Source organism: Cupressus sempervirens, chromosome 8 (genome assembly GCF_028749045.1).
Source record: "Cupressus sempervirens isolate cs-2001-9-10 chromosome 8, ASM2874904v1, whole genome shotgun sequence".
NCBI classification, from domain to species: Eukaryota; Viridiplantae; Streptophyta; class Pinopsida; order Cupressales; family Cupressaceae; genus Cupressus; species Cupressus sempervirens.
The window spans coordinates 270,132,642-270,143,953 of NC_143125.1; positions in this window are offsets into that span (position 1 = coordinate 270,132,642).

Below are 11,312 nucleotides of genomic sequence, written 5' to 3' on the forward strand. Positions count from 1 at the left end.
AGTGGAGAGGAACATTTGGCCTCTAACTTAACACTTGAAAGAAAGGGAGAAGGTGCAAGCTTGTACTCACTCATATGAAATTGAGAAAGTAAATCAAGAGCATACTTGGGTTGTGAAAGTGTGATACTAACTGAAGATTGTGTGATCTCAATACCAAGGAAATAATGAAGTAAACCCAAATCTATCATAGCAAATATGTCCTACAAAGAAGTCTTGACATTGGTAATGATGGATGAATTACTTCCTATAATGATCAAGTCATCTACAGAAAGCACGAGTATTATATGTGAGTCATCCCTCTGAAGAACATAGACATTTGAATCTAAATGACACCTTGTGAATCTTGTTGAGAGTAGGAAGGAATCCATCTTGGCATACCAAGCCTGAGGAGCTTGCTTAAGACCATAGATAGACTTCTTCAACTTGCAAACCAAATTAGAATCTTGTATGAATCCCTGAGGCTACTCCATATAAATCTCTTCAAGAAGATCACCATTCAAGAATGCACTCTTCACATCCATCTAATGTACAACCCAACCATGAGCTACAACAATAGCTAGTGTCAAATGAATGGAGTTCATCTTAGCTATTGGTGCAAAGGTCTCAATATAGTCAATACCAAGAACTTGTGAGAAACCTTTGGCAACAAGTCTTACCTTATGCTTATCCACACTTCCATCTGCTGCAAACTTGGTATGATAGGTCCACTTGTACCAAACCAACTTTCTTCCCTTAGGAAGAGGAAGAGTTGTATTCTTCCTCCATGGCCTTGTCCCATTTAGGAACCCTTGATGCTTCCTTAAATGACTTTGGATCAAAAGAAATGGAAATATAAGCACGTAGAAATTATTTGTGTTGTCACCTTGTCCTCCTAGTATTTGAAGGATTTCCCACCAATGAACCTGCTGAATCAAGTGTTTGTTGTGCCCAATGAGCTCTAGTGGAAAAAGAAGAAGGAATATCCTCAATTATTTGTGGACCCTATGAAGGTGGTGTCCTATGAGCCAAAGTTGATGAAATATCATCTTTCATGTCACTATCATCACTATCATCAGTTTCCATGAAGGAGGAAGGAGGAGTTGAAGGAGCCAAACTTGGACAAGTCTCTTCAAAGTGAACACTCCTCTCAAAGAAAATTTCATTTGTTTCTAGATCCATGAGTTTGTATGCCTTAAGATGGTCAAGATATCCAACAAATATACAAGGTTTAGTTTGAGGTTCCAATGCCTTCTATTTTTGTGGAGGTATCCTTGCCCATGTTGGACAACCAAAACCTTTAAAATGATTTACACTTGGTTTTCTTCCACACCAAGCCTCAAAAAGTGTAATTCCATCCAAGGCCTTATGGAGACTTCCATTTTGGATGTAATTGGCACAACACATGGCTTCTGCCCAAAAAAATTCATCTAGAAACTTATGTTGTAGCATACAAGTGGTCATCTCCTTAAGGGTTCTATTCTTTCATTCAGCAACACCATTTTTTTGTGAAGTGTATGTAACTAAATGTTGAAGATCAATACCCTCATGAGTACAAAATTCTATAAGCCTTGAGTTCACATATTCCCTTCCATTATCTATTCATAGAATCTTGATGGCTTTCCATGATTGCTTCTCAACTTGAGCTTTGAAGGTGATAAACTTATCAAACACTTCACTCTTATGAGAAAAAAATATGACCCAAGTGTAGCATGAGAATTCATCAATGAAGGTGAGAACATAGCGAGCCTTTCTAAATGATGGTACTAGAATGGGCCAGCTACATCACTATAAACCAATTCAAGAACAACAATAGCTCTCGAAGACTTCCCCTTGTCAAACTTCTCTTTGGGATGCTTACTTGCTTCACAACCTGAACATACACCTTTTGAATACTTGACTTGAGGTTGACCAATGACCATATCCTTTTTGCTAAGTTGTTGAAGGTAGCAATAATTGAGATGTCCAAACCTCTCATGCCATAGTTTACTTTATAAATTTGAGTAGGTCAACAAGGCAAGGGAAGTGGACTTAGACACAAAATGAGAAAAGGAATAAAGTCTTGTATCATGATTAGCCTTACCAATTGCCACCATAGACTCATCCTTTAGATTTTTCACCACAACTGAATCAGGAAGGAACTCTACTTTGTTACCACATCCATAGGGAGTTATTTGGTAGATTGAAAGAAGGTCCATGCTAAGGTTGGGAACATGAAGAACATCCTTGAAGACTCCATTGTCCAACTCAACATTTCCTTTTCCTTCAACTTCCACTTGAGTGTCATTTCCCACATAGATGTAAGGTACATGTGATGGTTTCAAAGAGGAAAAATGCTCCCTTGAAGCACCCATATGATGTGTAGCTCCTAAATCAAGAACCCATTCCTCATAATTGTTTGTACTTGCTACCAAAGCTTGTCCCTTACCTTTTGAAGTGGTTGAAGATCCCTTATCCTTATAGGTATTTGGTACATCAATTTTATGTTTCCTCATTAAGTTTAGCAACTCGTCAATCTTCCTATCATTACACTCATGTTCATCATGACCATTCTTCTTACAATAGGCACAAGTTTTCTTATCCCTTTTGTTGAGTTGTTTCGCTTCTTATTGTTTTTGGAAAAAGACTTGCCTTGTTGTCAAGAAGATTTTTGTATGGAGGAAGATTGATGCGAGGAGGTAGATTGATGTGTGTCATCTTGTGGCTTAGCCTTCCACTACTTTTTCTTCTTGCTGGAATTTTTACCACCTTGATTCTCTTCATTAGCTACCAATGCTTTGTTCTTAGAAGACTAGAGAATTACCATACTAGCTTTTCATGTTTTAAGACCAACATTCCTGAAAATGACTCAAATGAAGGCTTAGTGAAGGCACTACCCATTGTTAACTTGTGAGTATTATAACTAGAAACGAAAGTTGCACATTCAAGAGGAAGATGAGTCATCACATGTTTGATCAACTTTTCATCCTTGATGGGTTCACCACAATCCTTAAGTTATGACCTATACATGTCTACTTTGGTAAGATAGTCTTTGATGGTGTCAAAACTCCTAGGATCCAATTTGAGAAGATTGTCCTCAATGGTGTAGGCCATATCTTCATCTACTACCACATACAATGCTTTACGTTTATCCTAGACTTCTATTGGATTGTTAAGGTTTCTGATGTAATATTTGACAAGATTTGAGACATTCTTTAACAAAGTTCCTAGGGCCATTTCTTCTTTTGATGCTCATTCTTCTTTATTGGACTCATCAGCATCATAAAAAAATTTCTTTATTGCACTAATTACATAACGTAGTAAACCTTTTTCAACCAATGGTTCATTTATCTTTTCTTTCCAAGTAGCATAATTATGTGGTGTTAACTTAGAAAAATAACTCATAATGCAAAAGAAAGAGCACAATATCAAGGAGACACAAGAACACAAGACAACCCCCCTTCCCCCCCCCCCCCCCCCTTTCACTCAATCAAAGAACCCCCCCCTCCCCCTCCAAATGAATGCTTTGGAAACTTTATATGTAGTGCATTTACAATAGGCCACTTGTCAAAATGGACAAAAGTGGACTTTTAAGTTTGCTACTGACAACCTCCTCTTGGAGTTCAAATATGGTACTTAGCAATGTTGCTCAGATATACAACAAATTTGAAGTTTAATCAAAGAAATACAATGCAAAAAAGGACTTATTTCTAAAAGTGTTATTTCTATTGACACATGTCTATAATCTAATTGAAGATCTAGAAAGTGGATGAAAAAAATTCACTTTCAAAAAAAATGGAACCTAAATATGTGTCCAAATGAGCCTGAACTAAACCTTTGAAGTTGCAAAAATCAAGATTTGTGATTTGTAGAAAAATTCAGGAACATAGATCTCAAACATCTTACACCAATGTGTAGATCACAAAATTCTACCCCAAAACAAAAAAAAATTGCTCAAAAAAAGGAGGCCGTATGAGGGAGATATCGTTGTTTGAAAATCACCTCTACAATTATTTTTCCTGAATCACCGCCGTCGCACCTCCAAAAATCAATTAACTCTAGATTACATCTCAGATGTCTGATTTTGATAAAACAAAAGTCAATTTGGGGGGTTTTTTGACCTTCTGAATATGATGCCAATATCAGATTTGCACTAGCAAGCTCCAATCTTGTCTTGCAAAAAAAATCTCTCCTACTGGCCTAAAAGGCCAATTTTTTTGCAAAATTTTTGAAATAAAATGCAAATACAAAAAGAAAAAATGCAGAGATACAAAAAAATTCAAATCTAAATAATTAATTACCTAAATCTAAAGAGGTCATACCAATTCTATAAATCAAGCCTTCAGGTTCTGATTTGCAAAAAAAATTTGCCTCAAATTTGACTATGGCCTAGGGTAGGCAAATTTATAGTCAAAATTCACTAAATTTATCCTCCAAATGCAATGGTGAGGTTCTCTTTGGCTCTAGATGCTCCTAATAGCTATAGATTCTCTAGATCTAAATCAGGGTCCTCTAAGAGGTGAAACAAAAATGGTCTCCAATGGCTACGTGAAGAGAAGCTCCCTCAGCTTTGATACCATGTAGGAATTTTCCTTAGGAAAAAATAACACCAAGATCAAGAAGCTCAAACACTAGCACAATATAGTCCAATAATGGATGATCATAATAAAAATAACGAGACTATCATATGTGTACATACACACTAGAAGTGTCTGTATGTAAAGGCCTCTAGACTAACTAGGAGTTAGCAAAGTGATAAGCCTCACAACTAAGCACATGTCCACCAAGAGTGGATTATCCTCCATTGAGCACAAAATTTAGTGTGATGATGAGAGGATAAGCTTACATAAGTGTATCTTGTAAAGACATGTTGTAGACACCATGTGCTCAATTGGAGTGCAAACAATTGTGTTGTCTACATGACAACTCAGATGAATATGCAAACTCTTGTGTTGTCAACAAGACAACTCATATAACTACCATACTCCTAGGTGTCTATATGATAATGCATTTAACCTAAGTAAACTTAATTAAAGTGTAATAATAATTAATTATTTACACTAACAATTTGCTTGTTTATTCTAGCTGACTGAGGAGATGAATATTAATTATTCTAAGTTATATCCAAGCTGATTTGAAAATGCATAAAGTATAAATATAAGGTCAAGTTGAGGATTGAATGTGTTCAAGTGAATGGAATAATAGAAGATGCTTAGAGGAAGCGAATTAGAAGGATAAACATAATATCCTTGTGGAGCTACAAATATACATTCAATTAGAAAGGATCAAGTATACAAGCCAAAATTAAGATCTGTAATTAGCAATTCAGTTGCATCAGAAATTAGATCATCTCATTGTTACTCTATAACCATTGTAGCAATGATCTAAATCTCTTAATAGAGTTGGCTTAATAGTTATTTGTAAATCCTTTAACAAGGTGGCATTTCTAGATTGAAGTGTCTAAAGACCTCTAACAAGGCCACTCCTAATAGGGTGATTAAATCTTCTAACAGGGTCACACCTAACAGTATGTTTTGTAACCTTTAATTGGGTTGGCTCCTATCAAGGCTTACTTCAAAAGAGTGAAGACTAGTAACTAGTTGCAATTGGTGGTTTTCCCTAAATTGGGTTTCCACATTAAATCTTGGTGTCACTTGTTCTCATGCTATTTCTTTTATGTGTATGCAACTAAGTTAATTAAGGTTAATCATAGAAAGCATCTTAAGATTTTCATGTTAAGTATTTGTCAAGTTACAGTTGCTATTTCAGTGCTTACCGAGTTACATCATTTACTAGTGTAAACTATGTACCTGTGTTTTTTCCAAGCATCAATATTTTCTATGAAGTTTGTGTTCTATGTTGACATCTAAGGGATCTGAGATTTATTTTATTAGAAATTGATTCACCTCTCCCCTCTTAGTTACTCCTCTTATATTTCCAACAATTGATATTAGAGCTTCTTGGTGCTTGAAGAGAAGGTTTCAAGGAACTAAGCTAAAGATCAAGATGTCTTATATAAGAGAGATTCCCAAGCTGAATAGAGATAAATTTGAGGCATGGTAGGAACTTATGAAGTTACACCTAGAAACCATCAGTGATTCAAGTTTGAAATATCTGGAAAATGCTTACAAGGCTCCTACTAGAACATTGATTGTGGAATATATTGCTAAACAGAAAAATCATAACATCATGATGATTGACATTACATTAGCTCTTAAAAATGTTGAATTTGATGAGGTTAAAGGATGTGCCACTGCTCATGACATGTTGACCAAACTGAAGGATATCTATGGAGGTGATGATAATGTGGAAAGAGCCAAGGTAGAAAGCTTGAGAGGGTAGTTTGATCAGATGAAGATAAGAGAGGATGAAAACATTGCAAAATATATTGAGAGTATCAAAGCTAGTGCCAGTGCTATCAAAGCCTCTGAAGGAACAATTAAAGATGTGATAGTGGTAAGTAAGGTATTCAGAACCCTTCTTCCTATTAATGCAATCAAAGTGTTTTCTATTCAAGAAATGAGATGTGATCCAAATAGCTAGATAACTTTGGATGCTTTAGTTGGAAGATTGATTGCATTTGAAATAGATAACTATGATAATTATACTAATTGTTCTAGCAATCTTGAGTCTGCATTTGAAGCCAAGTTATCACTTAAGAAGAAGAAATCTACAAAATCTAAAGGCAAACAATCTAAGAGTGAAGAGGAAGACAATTCTGAGAATGATCTTGAAGCCATTGAAGAATTGCTTGCAAGAAGGTATCCCAAAGGAAAAGGAAAGTATAAAGGTAAAAATCCTTTAATTTTTTTCTCTTATGAAGAGGTTGGACACATTGCTGCAAGATGTCCAAACAAAGAAGACAAAGATGAAAAGAAGCACAACAAGTACAAAGGCAAGAAGGATTTCAAGAAATTCAAGGACTACAAGGACAAAGTTAAGAAGTCTTATTTTATGGCTAAAGATTTAGATAGTAGTGAAGATGATGAAATGGTATATATTTTTGTAAAAGACAAATCTGACGAGGAAGGAGATAAAATAGCACTTATCTCTCATGTTAGCAAAAATGATGCATGGATTATTGATAGTGGTTGTTCACATCATATGACTAGTGACAAAAAAAAATTGAACATATGGAACATTATGATGGTGGAAGTGTGAGATTTTAAAATAATGAACCATGTTACATAAAGGGAAAAGGTTGTATCTCACTAACCAATGAACTTAGATGTGGTAATGCTAATTAGATTGAAGGACTAAAGCATAATCTACCGAGTGTGGCACAATTGAATAACTTTAGATTCAAGGTAGAATTCATGAATGGAAAGGCCAAACCACTAGATGGAAAAGGAAATCTAGTTAGGTTTGGTAAATAAACCAAAGGTAATCTATTCTAAATTGTCATATTAGTAAGATGGGCAAGACAAGTTTCAAAAGCAAGAACTATCATTTTGAAGAAATCTTTGAGCTAGTTCATATAAACTTATGTGGACCTATTGGAATATAGATCTACAGTGGAGATAAGTATTTTTCTCTTTTTGTTGATGACTATTCTAGAATGATGTTTGTAATGTATCTGAAAGAGAAATCATAAGCTTTTCAAAAGTTTAAATGGTATCTAACAAGAGTGCAGAAGTAAACTAGAAAGAAGCTGAAATTTTTGAGGTCAGATAGAGGTGATGAATTCATCTCTAATGAGTTCAATGAATTCTGCATTGAAAGAGGAAATAAAAGACAAGTATCATCCCTCGGTACACCTCAACAAAATGTGATAGCTGAAGGAAGGAACAGATCCATCATGGATTGTGCAAGAACTTTGATGATGGGTGAACCCACAATAATGGGTTCCACTTTAATGGGATGAACAAAAATGAAAAAAATTGCAAAATGAGAAATTGAGTTTACCATATGTTCGCGCGAACCTTTTTTTATCATGTTCGCGAGAACATATTTCGTATGTTCACGCAAACATATGTGATAAATATGTTCACACAAACATGATTTGCATGTTCGTGCGAACATATGTTCCCCCGAACATGGTAAACGTGTTCGCACGAACGCCATGTTCGCATGAACATGCAAAATCACAAAAAAATTAACCTTTTTTTCATTTTTTTTTTGCTCTTTTGACTACCATAATTGTAGGAGAATGATCTCCCACTGTAAAATTAAAAATGTCAAAATGTGCTGCTCGGAGCAAGCTTTCCAACGACTATAATTTTATTACATAATTTAATCATTAAGACTTTCAAATATGAGTTTAACTCATTATAGGTTCATTATCGATTGAACATCAACCGATTTTGACACCTCCGGAAAATTAGTAAATTAGGTCAAATTTTTTTTGAAAAATATGGAGGAACTGGCTTATTGAGATACCTTTCTATTCAAACAAAAAAAAAATGGTTTATGATAAATTGACTTCAAATTATCTGTGTCAAACGGAACGTATGTCTGAATTACGGTTCATGTCACTTCAAAACTTCATAAACTATACAATATTCAACCAAAATAAATCAAACCAAATGCATCCTCTGGATATTGATGTTACAAATCTAACGTTGAAAGAATTATTTCATTATCATTTCTAGAAAAAAAGTTGTGTGTCAAATGGACTGGCACGTTTTAAAATATTGAATTTTATTATGTACCACTTTTCGGAGGAGATAAAAAAAATTGACATAAATAAATTTTTTTTTTTAGATTAAAAAATATGGTTACAAAGTAGGAACAAAGTACTCAAAATCACTAATTTATGTCATCTTGAAATTATTTATAGTTTTGGAGATATAGTCACTTGAACGTGACATTTGTTGCAAAAATATTGATTTCAGTGTCAAAATTGGTCAAAAAGTGGAACCCATTATTATGGGATCACCCTGATAGAAAAGAATGTTGCAATAAAATATTGGAAGGAAGAAATATGTACTGCAGTGCATACCTTGAATAGAGTACAACTAAAGAAAGACTCAAATCAAACTCCTTATGAACTATGGTATTACTACAAACCTAATGTAAGTTACTTGAAATTATTTGGTAGCAAATGTTATATTCTGAAAAAGACTAGGAAAGTAAAATTTGATGTCACAGGTGATGAAGGTATATTCGTAGGATACTCCAACAAAAGTAAAGCATATAATTGTTTGAATTTATCCACTCATAAGATCATAGAAAGTGCACATGTGAGAAAATGAGTTTGCAAAAAAGAATGAAGAAGAGAGCAACAAGAGGGTTACAAAGGTTTATTTACTATGAACTTGATACATTGCCAAGTATAATTGAAAGTCATGAGACTTCACCTCCCAAGTCCCCAAAATCTCTAGAAGCACTTGAGTTGCAACCAATACAACTTGAGTCACAATCTGAAGGACCCGAGTCATAATCAGAGGCTACCAAGTTACAACTACAAAAAATTGAGTTTGAAGGACCTAAGTCATAGACAATGGAACCTAAGATTGAATAGAAGATCATGGTGAGGATAGTGGAACAAGTTCTAAATTCAAAGTACCTGTGTTAGCAAGATATGTCAGAAGGCACCATGCACCTGATCAGATCATTGGAGAAAAGTCAAATGGTACAATGACAAGAAACAAATTGAAATGTACATGTTTTCTTATTGAGTTTGAACCTAGATCAGTTAAAATGCTTTGGATAATGAAAGTTGGATTGAAGCTATGAATGAAGAGATAGAACAAATAGAGAGGAATAAGACCTGGACTCTTGTTCCTAGACCCAAGGATAAGAATGTAATTAGCATAAAGTGGGTTTTTAGAAATAAGTTGAATGGAGATGGAGAAGTTTCCAGAAACAAAGCAAGGTTAGTATGCAAAGGTTATTCTCAAGAAGAAGGTATTGATTATGGTGAGACTTTTTCTCTTGTGGCAAGATTAGAAGGTGGTAGAACTCCATTTTCTTATGTTGCACATAAAGGATTTAAGATTTATCAAATGGATGTGAAATCTTCATTCTTGAATGGAATTCTTGAAGAGGAAGTTTACATAGAATAATCTGAAGCTTTTGTAGATTCTAGTAAAAGGGATATGGTTAGTAAATTGCACAAAGCATTGTATGGTCTCAAGCAAGCTCTCAAAGCTTGGTATGAAAGACTTCATAACTACTTGATAAAGATTGGTTTTCAAAGAACAAATGATAACAAAAGCCTATATATCAAAGAAGGACCAAACAAGAAGATTGTAGTTGCTGAAATCTTTTTAGATGACACAATGTTTACTAGAAATGATGACTTATGCAAAGCATTTTTAGAAGAGATGAGTAAATAATTTGAGATGTCCATGTTTGGAGAGATAAAATTCTTTGTTGGATTCTAGATTCAATAGAAGAAAGATGATATCTACATTACTCAATCCAAATATATCAAGGAGATACTAAAGAAGTTTGGAATGGAAGATTAAAGACTAGTTGGAATACCTATTTCTATTGGACATAATCTTTCCAAGAATGATGATTCCAAAGAGGTAGATCAAACCACAAAAAGATCACTGATTGGAAAACTGCAATATGTAGTGCATACAATGCCTGATATTGGATTAACAGTTGGTATGGTGGAAAGATTCTCAACAAATCCTAAAGAAAATCACATGATGAAATCAAGAGAATTATTGGGTATCTAAAAGGTATTGAACTAGAATATGGATTATGGTACAAGAAAGGAGGCAATTTGGATTTAAAGGCCTTCATAGATGTTGATTAGGAAGGAAGTGTTGATGACAAGAAGAGCACTAGTGGTGGAGCATTATTTCTTGGTAAAAGACTAGTGTCTTGGAAAAGTAAGAAGCATAATTGTATTTCTCAGTCCACAGCAAAAGTAAAGTATGTGGTAGTAGAAGTTAATTGCTCCAATGTTGTTTGGTTCAAGAAACTATAGGAAATTATGAATATAGAGATCAAGGATCCAGTGGTTATATTTTGTGATAACACCAGTGCAATTAATATATCAAATAATCATGTGATGCATACCAAGACCAAGCACATTGCAATAAAATATCATTTTTTGAGAGAATTGGTGCAAGATAAAGAGGTAAGATTGGAATATGTGAATACCAAAGAACAAATTGTAGACATATTCACTAATCCATTGCCTAAGGATGATTTTTGCATCTAAGAGGTAAGTTAGGGGTTATTCTCCTATCTGAAGCTCACTAAATGAAGTTTAGTGATGCATCAACTAGAGCATGTTGAAGATCATAATTGAAGAGGGCAAAATGCATATGAATTAGTACACAAGGTACATTGATATTCACTGAACATTTTCTTTGGCATAAGATGCCAAAGAGGGAGAGTTTGCTATCAATATAAATTTTATAAATATGAAGAGTTCTATGATGAGGGAAATTCTA